Source organism: Tursiops truncatus, chromosome 2 (genome assembly GCF_011762595.2).
Source record: "Tursiops truncatus isolate mTurTru1 chromosome 2, mTurTru1.mat.Y, whole genome shotgun sequence".
Classification (NCBI taxonomy): Eukaryota; Metazoa; Chordata; class Mammalia; order Artiodactyla; family Delphinidae; genus Tursiops; species Tursiops truncatus.
In genome coordinates, this window is record NC_047035.1 from 157905652 (window position 1) to 157923855 (window position 18204).

Genomic DNA, 18204 nt, shown 5'->3' on the forward strand with positions numbered 1-18204 from the left:
CTTTATGATTATTTGCTGTAATTTACGTATATATCTTACACCTTCTCTTGTATGTATGAAATAATTAATAAAATCTAGTGTTTGCTTGTTCTCCTACCACTCTTTATTTTCCCTCCAGTTTGATATGATAGTTATCTATGGATGTAAATCTTCCAGCCAGTCTGTGAGGTAAATCACAGCTGCTGTGTGATTTAGCATTTATCCCCTCCCCCAGCCCACAGTCATCTCACTGATGAGTCTGTGATATGAGATCAAACCAGAAGGCTCTCCAGCAGAAACAGAAAAAAAGCTACTTACTACTTCATTGATTTAATCAACGTAGCCAGTTATCAAGAGGGACTGGAATATAATGAAGATAAAAATGAAATCACGATTGCTGCTAAAGCAGATTATTTTTTCAAAAGACATATACAAAGATAATAACTTCACAAGTGATTATAGCTTGTCTTCCCACTATTAACAAGGCACGTTCTTTGCTTGCCTACCTTCATTTCATCTTCCCTGACCCCAGGGTGGTGTAGGAATCTGATGGGTGCTCCCACAGCACACGATCTTGGTCACGTGTGGAACTGTAACTGCCCATTTATATCTCCCCTATTAAACCAGAACTTCACTGAGAAAAGGCCTCATTGTTTTTTCACCGTTTAAGCCCTTGTCCTTGGTACAGCGCTTCAAGTGCTGGTGTCATACTGGCTCAGTTCAAAGGTCAGCTCTGCTTCTCACTCCTTAGGTAAAAGCTTCTTAACCTCTCTGTGCTATCATTTCCTCAACCATAAAAGCTGATAATAGTATAAGCCCAGGATGTGAGGCTTAACGAAACAACACGTCTAAATTAGCTACACAGGGTGTGGTACAAAATATAAGCTGAATAAATATAATTATTATTTACTACTACCATTTGGTGATAAAGAGGAAACTGAATTGACAGAGAAGAAAGACAATAGCTCTTATAATATGATTCTTAGTGATTCAAGAGCATAGATGATGTTCAGGAAATGTCTGGAAATGGAGTCATGAATTCAGGCTCTAGAGTATGTGCTGAGAAGGCGTGGTGCCTTGGAGTGGTGCTACGTTTCTGCCTGCACAAGCCTAAGGGTTGGTAGCCTAAGGGTGTGGCCCGTGCCTAAGCGTTGGGCCTGCTGGGTCTCAGGGTCTTATGACAGATTGATGGTACAATCCAGAAGTGGAACTCATATATCTGCACGTTTAGTAAATGTTATTTGAGTCCCAACTATGGTGCCAGGAACTTGGCTAGGTGATGGCGATGCGGTGCAATTGTAAATATCTTGGTGTGACAGACTATGAAACACAAACTTAATTTATTATAAGATTCTGCACTCACGGAAAGGTATGGGGTATAAAAATAACTAAAATAGAATTGAAGAGGATTCGAAGTAAGTGAAAATAGTCACGCTTTTTGAAAGTGGGATGGTTTGAAGAAATTCAAAGTGGCATATCAAATGCAGACACTCATGGTAATGCATTCTATAGGTAGTTCATTCTAACAGTAATATGAAAATATCTAGAACTTTTAATTTGTTATTGAAAAAAGGCAAAAAAAATAGTGGGTGATTGGTATACATTCTCAGGACATGAAAATACAAAAGATTTAATGGACACTACATAACCCAGTAAGTATTGCGCTTAAGATTTAAAGTAACTAAGTCATAAAGTAATCCATACTACAAAGTTATATTTCTTGAGAAGTAACACGTGAAGAATTTTGAAATCTAATATGGACCTGCCCAAGCTTGGGCATATCAACTCCCTACTGAAGTTTTTCAAAAGAATGGAAATTTGCCGTCTTACCTATAGGCCAAAAATTGACTGTTTTTAGAGGAACTTCTAAGGAACAAAGGCCTCGAAATATTTCAGAATCTAACAACACCTGTTATCATTATTTTCTCCATTCTTTCTTGTTAGTGATCAGCAATTCTAACTCTGTCAGCATTCCAGATAGGACAAATTCAAAGAATTATGGCAATTCCTCAATTGCTATTTTCATGACAGACATTTGGTAGGCCAATAATCATTATGGGTAAGTTATCTCAGGTCTAGAGAGATCAAAGCAACTTAATCAACGTCACTCTTTTCTAGTTAAAGGCAGATATGGAACAGAACCCAAGTCTTCCAAATACCCAGAAAAGACACAGATATTAGTAATAATGTGAACATTACTAAATGCTAAAAGTCTGAAGATGATATTAAATTTCTTAGACCTTTCACAACACATTGAGCAGACAGGAAATACCACCCGGAAGACATTACAGAAGTTTCGTAGCAGATCCTCTGTTAATTTTGCTAGCCCGCGTTCCTGTAAGACCGCCCATGTGCCGTCCCAGTATTTCAGTGAGGCCAGAGGGAAAACTGCCACTGGAGGTTTATTCAAAGGGACAAAGGCTCCCAAACACCCATTCAGAGGCCCTAGACTTTAAAATTAGTAGTAGCTGGTACCTTGGCCTTTATTTAAATCACATTATACCTGAGGAGTAATAAACTCATGAGCTTTTTCTTTATGTTACTTCCTCCGATACTCCCTTTCTTTCTATAACGACCACATTAAAAGTTATTTTTGAACCGCTTTGCCATGAGTGGCACTAGGAAAAAACACGTTTAGCGTTCCACAATGGTCTGAACGATAAGAAATGCCTTCCCAGAAGGAAAATAAGAGGTGCACTGGGCAAGGTCTTCAGGGGGACCCCTGCCCCGAGGTCCTCCTGGGTATAACGATCTCTTGGTTAGTTTGCTTCGTGCTCTAAAAGGATGCTCTGGATACTCATTCCGAGCCAAATTACAAAGCTTCTGCCTGGTGTCCACATCCTTCCTCTACCTTATTTTAAAACGAAAAGGACAATAATTCGGAGGAAAAGTTATTTTTAAAAAGAAGAAACAGCCGTCTGAAAGTTTTCAAAGAGGAAACACTCTAAGACGCATCAGACTGCGATCGTCACTCAAATTCTCACACTACTTGCACTCAATGCATAGCGCCCTGAAATACCCCCTGAAATGCGCCCCCCCGTGAAATACCCCCCGGGATTCCTTCAGCGTCGGTCAGCCCGGGGCTCCCGGACCCGTTGGACAGGCGAGGGTGTACCGGTTCCCCGTCTGACCTTGGAGCAATTTTCTGGGCAGGAAATCAGTCAAATATGACAAATCCGAACGCGGGGAAGACAAGCCCCAGCCCCAACCCCCCGCGGAGCTGGGTCAAGTGCAGGGGTCGGCGGAGGGGACTCCGGGGACCCGCTGCCCTGGAGGGCCCAGCGGGGGCCGCGCGTTCACCCGGCCGGCGCCGCGAGCTGGGTCGGGCCTCGGACCCTACAGGCCAGACTCCTGGTCGGGTGACCGCCCGGCGGGTCCCGGTGCAGCTCCCAGGGCCCCTGGGCGGGCCGGCGGCGCCGCTTACCTCGACGGCTGCGCGGGGCCTCGAGCGCGCGGGGCTGGGCCGGGAGGGCGACGCGGCGCTCTGGGCTGCGCTCCGGTTCAGGTCGGCAGCCTCTGGAGGAAGTGGTGTCAGCCCGCCCCTTCCCACGCAGCGCGCAGACGTGGAGCGCTCGGCGCGCGGCTCCGCATCGAGGTGCGAGGAGGGCGCCTGTCTGGAGACACACCCACAGATGTGGATAAAGACGCCTAAAGCTCGGGGGCTGCTTTTTTCGACTCCACGGGTTTGTGCCTCCTTTCGTCTTACCCCTCCCCCCTGCCCCACCCCCGAAGAAAACAACTTGGTTTTAATTCTGGGGAAAGTTGCGCCTTCCTCTCAGCCCTCCCCTACCTGCGCCGCGGGCCCTCCTCTCTCGGGAGCGACCCCCTGGGTTGTCGCCTCGATATATCAGTGGCTAAGGGATTGGGGGCCGGATGGCGGTTCCACAAAGGCCCAAGAAGCCGATTTCTTTTGCAACGGTCTTCCGAAGTGTTGACTTCAGCCCTTTCTGAGCTTCCTCTTTCGGGCCAGTTGTGCAAGGCCCGGCTTCCCTGCCGCGCGCAGCCCGCCCGCAGCGCACGCGGGAGCCGGAGAGAAGCGGTTCCCCCCACCCCCACACCCCGCGCCTGGCCGCAGGGGAGGCGCGGGACCGGGGTTAGGCGGTCTCCGCTGGAGCCGGGGCGGGGAAGGGCGCGCTTCGCAGCGGCGGTTTCTCAGCTCTCCGGTTGGCAACCGCCCCCCAAAGCTTAGCGGCACTCAGTTGGCCGGCGAGACTGTGGCTTCTCCCATAACGCTGGTGGAAGTCCAAAATGGTCTGAATCCTGTAGACAGGGATTGGGCAACAGCGACTTAATCTACATCTGCAGTGACCCTTTGACCCAGCGATCCCACTTCTAAGAATGTATTACAGAGATACAGTGATGCAAATGAAATAATGCGTACGCACCAGGCCACTCTTGGACACACAATTTGTCATCGCAAAGGACTAAGTGGAAATAACGCCGTGACTTCTGAAAGTGGCGTGTCCAGAGAGAAAGTGGGTGAGATCCGAAAACATAGCAGTTAAAGTCAGTTAGATTTGGAAATGTGGTTGAATTCACCTGTCCTTCCTCTCTACAGCTGGGTTGTCAAGGACTTATATGTGGGGAAGGGAGTGATGAAAGAGTAGGACAGTGGTAGAGGATGGGGACCAAGAGGTAGGCAGGCGCCAGACCAAGCAGGGCCTGGGGCTCAGCCTTGAGGACTTTGGGTTTTATTCTAATTGCAACGGGGAGCTATGGGAAGGCGTTTAGCAAGTGATTTGATTTCTTCTGTGTGCCATCCTACTGGCTTGTGATTGGAAAATCAGTCGGACGGGGCAAGAGGAAAAGCAGTAAGAGAGCACTCAGGAGGCTGTGGTAACAGTCCAGATGAAAGGTGATGGTAGCTTTGGTGAGGATTCTACTGCGGGGATGGTGAGAAGAGTTTGGATCCAAGACACATTATGAAACCAGAACCAACAACATTTGCTGATGGGCTGGGGTGGGAGTGGGAGAGTGGCAGAAGGGATTAGAAATCGAATGCAAACCAGTGGGACTGGTGTCCTGGGAGCTCTGGTGTGAGGCACGGCTAGATGGAGAAAGGTCAGTAGGGACAAACTGTATAGGACCACGTGGACCACGTCCAGGATTGTTTTTTCATCCTAAAAGCAATGAGATTGTGTAAAATAATATCTCAAGCCTCTATTTTCTTTGTAAAGTAAGAAAAGAAGCAGGGTCATCAGCTGGGGGTGAGATAGGAGGTTAGCGGGTCACAGATTTAGGGAGCTGGAGAAAGTTGTTTTTTTGTTAATGTTTATTTCCTTATTTGGCAGCGCTGGTTCTTAGTGGCATACAGGATCTTTAGTTGTGGCATGTGGACTCTTAGTTGCGGCATGTGAGATCTAATTCCCTGACCAGGGATGGAACCCGGGCCCCCTGCATTGGGAATGCGGAGTCTTAACCACTGGACCACCAGGGAAGTCCCAAGAAAGTTTAACGAGGTCATTGCAGAGAATCCGAGAGTGTGTTGCTCAGAAAAATATAATGGGATTTCCAGGCAACCTGAAAGCCTGAAATTGGTGATGGTGGTGGAAGCAGTCTGCTCAGTCGTGTGGCTCTCCTGCAGGGCTAGGTTACCTGGGTTTGGAGAAAGTTTAGTTGTAATGGGAGTGGCCAAAAACAAGCCAGCTGGAAGGATGGGTCATTGTGGTCAGAAGGTAAGCAGATTGAATTTTGCTCCTGGAGGCAGTGAGATTAGTTGACAATGTCCAGGGTGTGACCAAGGGCCCGGGTGTCCGAGTTGATCAAGGAAATGAGGCCAAAGGGTAGCTAACTGTTAAGTCACCCAGGATTAGGGTGGCCACATAAAATTGTTGAGGCTGGGACACTTTTGAGGGTACCAAAGTGCTAACTGGATGAGAAATCAGGAAACAGGTGTAATGCATGACTCTTCCAGGCAAACAGAATGATAAGATTTAAGCCCATCTTAAAGGAAGATTGGGAGTCAGGTGTCAGGGATTTGAAGTGAGAGAGCAGGAGTGGCTGGGATTTGGGAAGATGACAGTCTGAAGAGGTGAACAGAATAGTTTACTCAAATGGCGTGAGCCTCGAGAAAAATGTGTTTGGTCTTTGTTTTGTTTTGAAAAAAAAGCCGAGCCACTAAAATGTCTGCAGGTAGCAATGGGGAGCACAGGGAACAGCAAACCCACCTTCTGAACTTAAGGTGCACGGAGTGTGAGAGAATAAACTACTTTCCCTTAAGAAAGTTGTAGTGGAAAGTCTGCAAGGGCAAAGTTAAAGCCCCAGGTAGAGGAACGCTCCAGAAAGAGCTTCAAGACACAGGAGTGGCAGTGAACGAGTTTGGGAGATGGCTGATTGAATCACAGGCAAGGAAGAACCGAATATCCTGGAATGATGATGTGGGAGAAAATTCTCCAGGTGGCACCCTCTTTGGGTAGGGACTCTCTGGAATATCTCTGCAGAGGGTGGCTAGTGGCTAGAGAATGCAGGGGAACTCAGTTTACTTAATTGAACTGGATTTTTACTGTGTTTCTTACAGCCTCACTCTTTTGGCATGTCTACCAAGTCCAACATGTATTTTTGCCCATTTCCTCCAGGCTAAAGAGCGCTTTCACCTTTTTGCAGGGACCTGGGTTGACGTGAAGTAAGAATCCTGCTACTTTTTTTTTTGGAGTGGAGAGGGATTTTTTTTCCTTTGGTTGAGCACTTTGTAAAGTTTTGCCCATTTATTTTATTCGGCTTGCTCTTAATAGTAAGGAATGTTTGTTTCTGATATAAATATCTAACTTTTATGCTGTCTGCAGCAGACTGTATTTTCCAAAGATGGCCAGGACCATCTCTCCCTTCCCCATCAAGAGCTGGAATCTGTTCCTTTCCATCCCCCTTGAATCCAAGCAGGCTCTGTGACTGCTTTGACCAAAAGAAGGCAGCAGAAATGGTGGTGGACTTTGCACTTAACTGGCTCTTTCCGCCCTGAGGTGAGAGAGGCCACATGGGGCAACATTGAAGCATCAGATGTGAGGTGAAGGTGCCGTCTTGGGCACCCAGCCCCTGTCCGGGACTCCCGCCCCAACTCTTATCTAAATGCAGCTGCATGAGAGACCAGGGGGAAGAACCACCCAGCTGAGTCCAATCAACCCACAGATCCCTGAGAGATTATGATAAATAGCTGTGTGAACCTCTAGGTTTTGGCTTGTTCACAGCTGGAGATACTCAAGATACCATCTTCGGTACCTCTGCTTCTCATTTTTCTGTCCTGGTAAAGTTCCTGTGCTTTACTTTATAAAATATAAATTGGTAATAAAAAATAACTCTGCTCATGATTTCTATTTTAACCATAACATGCATATGTAATTAGTATATTACTAATTATATGTTTTCCATATAGTATATATTTTTCCTCTTGCCTGTTAACCAGACTCTCCCTCTGCCTGACCCACTCAGTCCTCTGGCCTTTGTTCATCTCCCTCAGCCAACCCCTTCCTGCTCCACCCCAGTGACAGTCAGTGGGAGGAGAACAGAAAGGAAAGGATGGAAGAATAGCCCCAGGAGGAGAAGGCTGGGGAAGAAGAGAGAGCCCGAGAAGGCTTGGGAGAGAATTTTTGGTGGGGAGCTGAGAGCAAAGCAAGGAGAAAGATGTTTGGGGACACTTCAGGGTATGAGAGAGGCAGAGAGTGAGAAGAAGGGGTAGAAGGGGGTTTTAAGAATGGTGGGCTTGGTTTAAAATTAAATGTGGCTGTTAGTTTTTTTGCACTGACACTGCACAGAGGCTATGCCGGTGGAAGCCCAGTGTTAGGTTACTTAATAAGCATTAACATCTGTGACATATTGAGATACATATGCATACACTGTCTCCCCAGAACTTGTGTCTCTAAAGCAGTTATCATTGCTACCTAGTATCATTGGCTGAAAGTATGAAACAGATAGGGATTGATTTATAAGGAACCAAATCCATTCAAAGTGGCTCAGGCGCAAAGGAGAAGTTCTTGGAGAAAAACTCTGACAGCTCATTGAACTCAGGAAGTATATCTGGGTCTCTTGAGAGACTATGCTAAGAACCAGAGGATCACTAGGAATTCTCTCCATCTCTTGTTTTCTTTTCTTGTTTTTTTTTTTTCAATTTAAAAAATTGTGGTAAAAATATATACGTAAAATTTATCATCTTAACCATTTTAAGTGTACAGTTCAGTGGTATTAAATACATTCATACTGTTGTGCGACCATCACCACCATCCCTCTCCATAGCTCTTTTCATCTTGCAAAACCAAAACTCTGTACTTACTGAACCCTAATTCCCCAGTCTCCCCTCCTCCAGCCCCTGGTAACCACCTTTCTGCTTTCTGTCTCTATGAGTTTGACTAAGTGTCTCATATAAATAGAATCATACAGTGTTTGTCTTTTTGAAACTAGCTTGTTTCACTTACATGTTGTCCTTAAACTTCATCCATGTTGTAGCATAAATCAGAATGTCCTTCCTTTTTAAGGCCGAATAATATTCCACTTCTTGTGTATACACATTTTGCTTATCCATTCTTTCATCCGTGGACACTTGTTTTACTTCCACGTTTTAGCTTTTGTGAATAAAGCTGCCATGAACATGGGTATGCAAATATCTCTTTGAATCCTTGCTTTTAATCATTTTGAGTATATATCCAGAAGTGGAATTGCTGGATCATATGGTAATTCTATTTTTAATTTTTGAGGAGCTGTCATGCCGTTATCCACAGTGACTGTACAATTTTATGTTCCCACCAACAGTGCACAAGTGTTCTGATTTCTCCACATCCTGTTTGTTTCTAGTAGCTATGTTAATAGGTGTGAGGTGGTATCTCATAGTAGTTTTAATTTGCATTTCTCTAATGATTAGTGACATTGAATATTATTTCATGTGCTTGTTGACCATTTGTATATCTTCTTTGAAGAAATGTCTATTCAAGTCCTTTGCCCATTTTTGAATTGGTTTGTTTTTGTTGTTGAATTTTAGGAGTTCTCTATATATTCTGGATATTAATCTCTTATTATATATGTGAATTGCAAATATTTTCTCCCATTCTATGGGTTGTCTTTTTACTCTGTGACTTGTTTTTTGATGAACAAAAGTTTTCAATTTTCATGAAGTTAAATATGTCTATTTTTCCTTTGGTTGCCTGTGCCTTTGGTGTCATAGCTAAGAAATCACTACCAAATCCAATGTCATGATTTTTGCCCTATGTTTTCTTCTAAAGTTTCATAGTTTTACATCTTATATTTAAGTCTTTGATCCATTTGGAGTTGGCTTTTGTGTATGTTGTTAGGTAAGGGTCCAGCTTCATTCTTTTGTATGTGGATATCCAGTTTTCCCAACACTGTTTTTTTTAAAAGACTGTCTTTTTCCCCATTGTATGGTCTTGACACCCTTGTCCAGAATCATTTGGCCATATATGTGAGGGTTTGTTTCTGGGCTTTCTCTTCTATTCCATTTGTCTATATGTTTATCTTTATGCCAGTACCACACTGTTTTAATTACTATAGCTTTGTAGAAAGTTTTGAAACCAGGAAGTGTGGGTCCTCCAGATTTTTTCTTCTTTTTTCAAGATTGTTTTGGCTATCCAGAGCCCCTTGGGATTCCATATGGGCTTTAGGATGGGGTTTTATATTTATGGGAAAATGTCATTAGGATTTTGATAGAGTTTACATTGAATCTGTAGATTATATTGGGTAGTGTTGACATCTTAACAATACTAAGTCTTCCAATTCATGAACATGAGTTGCATTTCCCTTTATTTATTTCTTTAATTTCTTTCAACAATGTTTTCCTTGTACAAGTCTTTCACCTCCCTGGTTAAATTAATTCCTAAGTACTTTATTCTTTTTGATGTTATTGTAAATTAAATTGTTTTCATAATTTCCTTTTCAGATTGTTCATTTTTAGTGTATAGAAATGCAGCTGGTTTTTTCATGTTGACTTTGTATCCTGCTACTTTGCTGAATTCATTTATTAGTTCTAACAGTGTGAGTGTATGTGTGTGTGTGTGTGTGTGTGTGTAATCTTTAGGATTTTCTACATACTATTAGGAAATCTTTAGGATTTTCTACTATTAGAAAATCCAGGATTTTCTAATAGTATAATGTAGATCATGTACATCCTAAAGATCATTTAGGATTTCTACATATAAGATCATGTCATCTGCAAACAGATAATTTCATTTCTTCTTTTCCAATTTGAATGTCTTTTATTTCTTTTTCTTGCCTAATTGTTCCGGCTAGAACTTCTAGTACGATGTTGAGTAAAAGTGGTGAGAGTACCCATCCTTGTCTTGTCCTTGATCTTAGAAGAAAAGCTTTGAGACTTTCACCACTGAGGATGATGTTTGCTGTGGGATTTTTGAAAGGGATTTCATTGAATCCATAGATTGTTTTGGATAGTAGGGACATTTTTACAACATTAGTTCTTCCAATCCATGAGCATGGAATATCTTTCCATTTATTTGTGTCTTCTTCAACTTCTTTCCTCAACGTCTTATAGATTTTGGTGTATAGATCTTTAACTTTTTTGGTTAAAATTTTTCCTGAGTAGTTTTGATACTATTGTAAATGGGGATGTTTTCTTTATTTCTTTTTCAGGTAGTTCATTGTTAGTGTGTAGAAATGCAGCTGATTTTTGCATGTTGATTTTGTGTTCTGAAACTTTACTGAATTCTTTGTTTATATCTAACAGTTCTTAGTGGCATCGTTAGGGTTTTCTATATACATCATGTCATCAGCAAAGAGAGACAATTTTACCTGTTCCTTTCTGAGTTGGATGCCTTTTATTTCTTTGCTTGTCTAATTTTTCTAGCTAGGAATTCCAGTACTATGTTGAATAGACGTGGTGAAAGTGGGCACCTTTGTCTTGTTCTTGATATTAAAGGAAAAGCTTTCAACCTTTCACTATTGAGTATAATGTTAGTTGCAGGCTTGTTTTATACGGACTTTATTATGTTGAGGTTTGTACCTTCTTTACCCAATTTGTTGAGTTTATCATGAAAGGATGTTGAATTTTGTTAAATGCTTTTTCTGCGTCTATTGAGATGATCATATGATTTTTGTCTTCATTCTACTAGTGTGGTGTATCACACTGATTGATTTGCATATGTTAAACCATACTTGCATCCCAGGAATAAAACCCAGTTGATCATGGTGTATGATTCTTTTAATGTGCTGTTGGATTCAGTTTGCTAATATTTTGTTGAGGATTTTTACATCTATGTTCATCAGGAATATAAACCTGTAAATTTCTTTTCTTGTAGTGTCCTTATTTGGTTTTGGTATGAGGGTAATGCTGGCCTCATAAAATGAGTTTGGGAGTGTTGCCTCATTTTCAATTTTTTTGAAGAGTTTGAGTAGAATTAGCATCAATCTCTCTTTAAATGTTTGGTAGAATTCATCCATGAATCCATTTGGTCCTGGGCTTTCCTTTTTTGGGAGATTTTTGATTACTGATTGATTCACCTTATTTGTTATTGGTCTGTTCAGATTTTCTATGTCTTCATGATTTAGTCTTGATAGATTGTATATTTCCAGGAATTTACCCATTTCTTCTAAGTCATCCGATTATTTGGCATATAATTGTTCATTGTAGTCTCTTATGATCCTCTGTATTTATGTAGTATCATTTACATGTATCCTTTTTCATTTATAATTTTAATTATTTGAGTCCTCTCTCTTTTTTTGGTAAGTCTAGCTAAAATTTGTCAATTTTGTTTATGTTTTCAAAAAAACCAACCAACTCTTTAGTTTCATTGATCTTTTTATTATTTTTCTCTTGTCTGTTTAATGTATTTCTGCTCCAATGTTTGTTATCTCCTTTCTGCTGATGCTAACTTTGGACTTAGTTTGTCTTGTTTTTCAAGTTACTAGAGGTGTAAAGTTAGGTTTTTATTTGAGGTCTTTTTTCTTAAGATAGACATTTACTGCTATAAAATTCCCTTTTAGAACTGTTTTTGCTGCATACCATAAGTTTTGGTATGTTGTGTTTCCATTTTCCTTTTCTCAGGATATACTTTGGTTTCCCTTTTGATTTCTTCTTTTACCCAGTAGTTCTTCAGGAGCATGTTGTTTCATTTCCACATATTTGTGAATTTTCTAGTTTTCCTCTTGTTATTGATTTCTAGTTTCATACCATTGTGGTCAAAAAAGATACTTGGTATAATTACAATCTCTCTGGTAAGGGAAGACTTTCACCGTGGAGGTGCAGACACTGGTGCATGCTGTGACCCCAGGTCTAGTGGTGCAGGTTGCCAAGTGCAGGGGCACGTGGTGGCACCCAGTCTGGGGGAACGTGATGGCTCACTGACTCGGGCTGTTGGGTTCCACAGCATCATGTGTGGTCCTTGGTGAGCACTGCATGAGGAGCAGGGAAAGGCCTGCAAAGGCTGCAAGAGCTATTGGGGTCCTCAGCAGTGTCTCCAGGTTCAGTGGATAGGGACTAGGGCAAGCAGCGGCAGGGACTGGCACTGGTGGTGTGCACATGCCTAGCTGTGGTGGCCAGCTGCAGGTGCCTGTGGAATGGAAGCCGGTGAAATCTGCGAGGGGTCTCTGGCGGCTCTGGTGGATGTTGGTTTCTTCGGTAGCGAAGGCTGCTGGGTCTGTGTCTAGAGCAGGTCCCTGAGAAACCATGATCCTTCCTGCTGTATGGCTACTCTCAGTAGCCTCTGATTTTCTTTATCATTCCTAGTCATTTGTATATATCTCAGCTTTGCTGGTCTCTGGTTGGGGTGAAACTGAAGTGGGACCTTTTTTGGGGGCCCAGAAAGACTGGGAAGCTGGTTTCTCTCCCTGCTCTTCCTCTTCCTGTGAGGGGAACTGTTTCTAACGGAGTTCTCTCTTGATGCTTAGCAATGCTGTCCTGGGGGATGGGATGGTGCAGGCAAAATGAGGCTGTCTTCCTTCCCGTTTTGTGTGGTTATTCTCAAGTTTTTTTGTTCCACTGTGTTAAATTTCGTCAGTGAACTCCAGAGCTCTCCCAGTGCTGTTTTTGTTTGTCGATAGCTGTCTAATTATTGATCTTTGTTGGGCTGTGGAGACTAGAGTCCCCATACTCTGCCATCTTGGTTACTTCATTCTCCCTGATAGACATTAAAATATATGTAACATATACACACGTATTAGATACATGAAAACAAAGCTAGCCCCCTCTTTCATACTATATACAGAAAGAGTAAAGAAATTAATATTAGAAAATGTTAGCACAAGTTCGTGTGCCTGATGCCTAGTGAGGCCAAACAAACTGAAACGTTGGAGTTTGGAGCAGAGAAAGGTTTATTGCAGGGCTATGCAAAGAGATTGGCGGCTCATTTCTCTGAATTAGTAAGAAATAGAAAACACATAAGGAAAGAAAGGGCAAAGGTGATTCATTGAAGATAAAATTTAAATAACTAATAAATATATGAAGAGATACTCACACTGGCTAGAAGTCAGGTTGGTGAAAGTTAAACAAGGAGTTTATTTTATTTTATTTTTGCGGTACGCAGGCCTCTCACTGTTGTGGCCTGTCCCGCTGCAGAGCACAGGCTCCGGACGCGCAGGCTCAGCGGCCATGGCTCACGGGCCCAGCCGCTCCGCGGCACGTGGGATCTTCCCGGACCGGGGCACGAACCCGTGTCCCCTGCATTGGCGGGCGGACTCTCAACGACTGCGCCACCAGGGAAGTCCGGGAGTTTATATTTTTAAATCATGTAACTGGCAGGGAAAAAAAAAGAAACAAAGGGGAGGGATCACACTGTGTGCTGTCAGGGTTGCAGGAAAGCAGATATTCTCTTACTTTGCTTCTGGAAGTAGTGAATTGCTGTGCCTTTTCTGAATGTAATCTGACCACATCTACCAAAATAAAAAAACTCATTCTCTTTGGCAGAGGGATTCCAGTTTGGAAATCTGTCTTATGGAGATAGTGGTATGTAAAGCCATATGTTCCTGGATATTTGTTACAGCTTTGTTTATAGTGGCAGGAAAACTGAAAATGATTATGTTGGCAGTTACTAAATGACTAATTTAGGAGGATGTTAAAAAACCAAAGATTCATTCACGAGAAGATTCTGACATGGAGCCATGTCTTGTGACCTTGTTCCTGTAGCAAAAACTGTGCCAGGGGAGGAAGTGCCTTGACCTTGATTTCAATATTTTACAAGAATGACTTTTTATCTTGGAGGCTTCTCTACGTGAAGTTTAGGTATTTGTGTTCATCATTATCTGTTCTGCTTTGCTTAGGTGTGGAGTTTGGAAATTCTTTCCGATAGAGGGAGGATTGCCTAGATGTACAACTAAATAATCCTGGGGCCTTGTACATGCTAAACAGAGTGTGGTTTATCTCTACAACATATTTATGTGTATAGATATATAATTTTTATATCTTGGTATATCAATATATATGATATTAGATATAGATATGATATGGATGTGATATGCATTGACAGAGCTGGGGAATGTCCATGATTGTTATCAAATGAGAAAGGCAACGTGCTGAGAAATATCCATGATATGCTCTCATTGTTGTGAGATCAGATACATTCCCTGTATATTAGCATTTATTCACATTAATTTGGGGAAATTTGTTGAGGAAATAACATCAGCTTATTAAAATCAAGTTTTTTAGCACATAGTATGTCTTTCACTTTACAAATCTCAGATAGTTTCTTCTGTTGCAATGAGCATGTATTACTTTAATTAATTTTTGTAAAACACACAGACTTTAATCTTTGCTGAACTGCAAATGGATTAGTAAGTTTCTGGACTTTTGGGGGGAAATTCTAGCTCTAACCTTGCCTTCCTTTTACCCATCAGTATTCTTTTGGGAATTCCTCAACATCTGCCTGTGAGTTCTTAGGAAACACAAAGATATTTTAATAGTTACAAGGCAGAATGTAATTTAGAAGGTCAATTGGATGCAAAGGAATTAAACAATGCATTTAAAAGCCAAAATGACTTGTTAGGTTCATTGGATTTTCTGGATGCTTCCTTTAATTAATACAGGTAACTGACCCAGCTCAAAAAATGTTAAAGCTAGTTCTCTGATTAAGCAGAAACTCCCTCAGGGTTGATGGCAGGAATTCATTATCAGGGTTAAATTCTATTTTATTTTCTCCCTGAGGCAGAGTTCATTTCTCAGTGGTAGAAAAGAGGAATGAAAGAGTGTGGTACACAGCACCTCCCTTTGTGGGTATGAGCTCACTGGGCAGAGAGACAGGGAGCTTCTGCTTCCCCCTCTTACTTCAGAGCCTAGAGCAAGGGCTTCTGCTTTTTCATCATTCCTCCCCATCATTAGTTACTAGGAAGAAAGGAGATGATTCAGGGTGAAAAACTGCAAATGTGGAGGGAGGAGTGTATTTTGATTAGAGATGAGAAGGCTGATAGAAGACTTGATTACTCTCTTTAAGTTTTTGAGAATTTTTAATGAGATATGTATTGGAAAAGTTGTTGATTGAAGATAAAATCCTGAACAGGTGAGTCTAGACTGATTGATGCCTTGAGTTTCCTGTGGTACTTTTCTATTTATCAACAAACAACCTGGGAGTTACCTGACCGTGCAAGTCCTTTTTGGAGAGGACAGCTGTTATCATTTAAGTCTGTTGCCCGATTAGGTTAGATTGTCCTTTGGGACATGTCTGCAATTTTTGGAGTCCTTCCTGAACTTGGAATTGTATTTAGTTTGAATTTAATACATTTAGGAGAGCTGATTGGAATTTACAGTATGGTTAGTTTACAAACAAACTATTGCATTAAAAAATTGGCATTTGTGGTTCAGAAGTTTCTTGTTTTTGATTTTGCTTTTTTTTTTTCTCCTCTCCTTGGGCTAGTAAATTTTTTTAGACTGGATAATAGCTTTAGAATTTTGGGTTAAAAAATAGCAACAACAACAAAAGAATGAAAAAGAGTGAAGATAGCTGAAGGGACACTGATCTCAGAAGGATGCAAGAGAAAGAGGCAGAAAGTTTTTTTGAAGAAATAATGACTAAAACCTTCCCTAACCGGGGGAAAGAAACAGATATTAGATCCAGGAAACCCAAAGAGGACCAAAGAAGATGAATCTAAAGAGACCCAGACTGAGACATATTATAATTAAGTTATCAAAAGTTAAAGACAAGAAGAGAATCTTAATAGCAGTAAGAGAAAACCACCTGTTATGTACAATATATCCCCATAAGTCTATCACCAGACTTTTCAGCAGAAACCTTGAAAGCCAGAAGGGCATGGGGAGATATATTCTAAGTACTGAAAGGATAAAACTGGCAATTAAGAATATCTGACAAAGTTGTCTTTCAGAATTGAAGGAGAGACAGTTTCCAAATAAACAAAAGATGGAGGAGTTCATCACCACTAGACCAGTCTAACAAGAAATCTTAAAGGGATTTCTTCAAGTTGAAATGAAAGGACGCTAATTAGTAACATGAAAACACATAAAAGTATAAAACTCACTGGTAAAGGTAAATATATAGTTAAATTCACAATAACCTAATATCATAATGGTAGTGGGTAAATCACTTCCAGCTCTAGTATAAAAGTTAAAAGACCACTGGAAATCTTTATCAGGGCAATTAGGCAAGAAAAAGACATAAAAGGCATCCGAATTAGAGAAGGAGTAGAGCTATCCCTATTTGCAGAAGACATGATATTATATATTTAAAACCCCCTAAAGATGCCACCAGGAACTGTTAAAACTAGTAAATAAATTCAGTAAAGTTTTAGGATACAAAATCAATACACAAAAATCAGTTGTGTTTTTATATAGTAATAACAAGCTATCAGAAAGAGCAATTAAGAAAACCATCCCATTTACAGTTTCATCAAAAAGAATAAAATCCCTAGAAATAAATTTTAACCAAGGAGGTGAAAGACCTATACACTGCAAATGATAAGACATTAGGGACAGAAACTGACAGACACAAATAAATGGAAAGATATTTTATGCTCATGAATAGGAAGAATGAATATTATTAAAAAGATAATACTACCCAAAGTAATCTACAGATTCACTGCAGTCCCTATCAAAATTCCAATGGCATTTTTCACAGAAATAGAATAAATAATTCAAAAATTTGTGTGGAACCACAAAAGACCCCCAATAGCCAAGCAATCTTGAAAGAAGAACAAATCTGGAGTCATCATACTTCCTGATTTAAAACTATATTACAAAGGTATAGTAATCAGAAGAGTATGATATTGGCATAAAAATAGACACTTAGATCAGTGGATCAGAATAGGGAACCTAGAAATAAACCCACAAATACACGGTCAGTTAATTTATGACAAAGAAGCTGAGAACATACAATGAGGAATGGATTGTCTTTTCAATACATGGTTTTGGGAAAACTGAACATGCAAAAGAATGAAACTGGATCCCTGTCTTACATGATACACAACTCAAAATGGATTAAAGACTTGAATGTAATACCTGAAACCATAAAACTCCTAGAAGAAAACATAGGGGCTAAGCTTCTTGACATCAGTCTTACGATGACTTTTTGGATTTGACACCAAAAGCAAAGGCAACAAGAGCAAAAGTAAACAAGTGAGACTACGTCAAACTAAAAATTTCTGCACAGAAAAATAAACCATTAACAAAATTAAAAGGCCACTTACCAAATGAGAGAGAATATTTGCTAATCATATATTTGAAAAGGGGTTAATATCCAAAATATAAAGAGAACTCATATAACTCAATAGCAGAAAACCAAACAGTCTGATTTAAAAATGGGTAGAGAAACTAAATAGACATTTCCAAAGAAGACATACAGATACCCAACAGGTACATGAAAAGGTGTTCAACTTCACTAATAATCGGGGAAATACAAATCAAACCACAATGAGATATCACTTCACAGCTGTTAGAATGGCTATTATCAAAAAGGTGAGAGATAACAAGTATTGGAGAGTATGTGAGGACAACAAGTGTACCTTCGTGCACTGTTGGTGGGAATGTAAATTGATGCAGCCACTACAGAAAACAGTATGGAGGTTCCTCAAAAACTTACAAATAGAACTACTGTATGATCCAGCAATTCTACTTCTGGGTATTTTTCCAAAGAAAACAAAAACACCAACTTAAAAAGAAATATGCACCCCCATGTTCATTGCAGCATTATTTACAATAGCCTAGATATGGAAACAACCTAAGTGTCCATTGATAGATGAATGGATAAAGAAAATGTGGTGTGGGGTGGGGTGTGTGTGTGTGTGTGTATGTGTCTAGGTTTAGATTATTTGAACAATCGATCATCGTGACTTTATTACTGA

The 18204-nt window shown here is 40.9% G+C and overlaps 1 protein-coding gene and 1 long non-coding RNA gene across 3 annotated transcripts in view; one reads left to right on the forward strand and one right to left on the reverse strand.

Moving 5' to 3' along the window:
• APBB1IP (amyloid beta precursor protein binding family B member 1 interacting protein) overlaps positions 1 to 3846 on the reverse strand; it is a 103371-nt gene extending 99525 nt beyond the window's left edge. The window contains exons 1-2 of one of the 2 annotated variants that reach the window (XM_019933293.3): positions 3770 to 3846; positions 3404 to 3593 (exon numbers count right to left, since the gene is read on the reverse strand). The gene's annotated coding sequence lies outside the window, so the exon portion shown is untranslated. The remainder of the gene's footprint in view (positions 1 to 3403; positions 3594 to 3769) is intronic. The other variant, XM_004314263.4, reaches the window with a different exon arrangement.
• LOC109549667 (uncharacterized) overlaps positions 3548 to 18204 on the forward strand; it is a 34559-nt gene continuing 19902 nt past the window's right edge. The window contains exon 1 of the long non-coding RNA XR_012330392.1: positions 3548 to 3662. This is a non-coding gene — a long non-coding RNA (uncharacterized lncRNA). The remainder of the gene's footprint in view (positions 3663 to 18204) is intronic.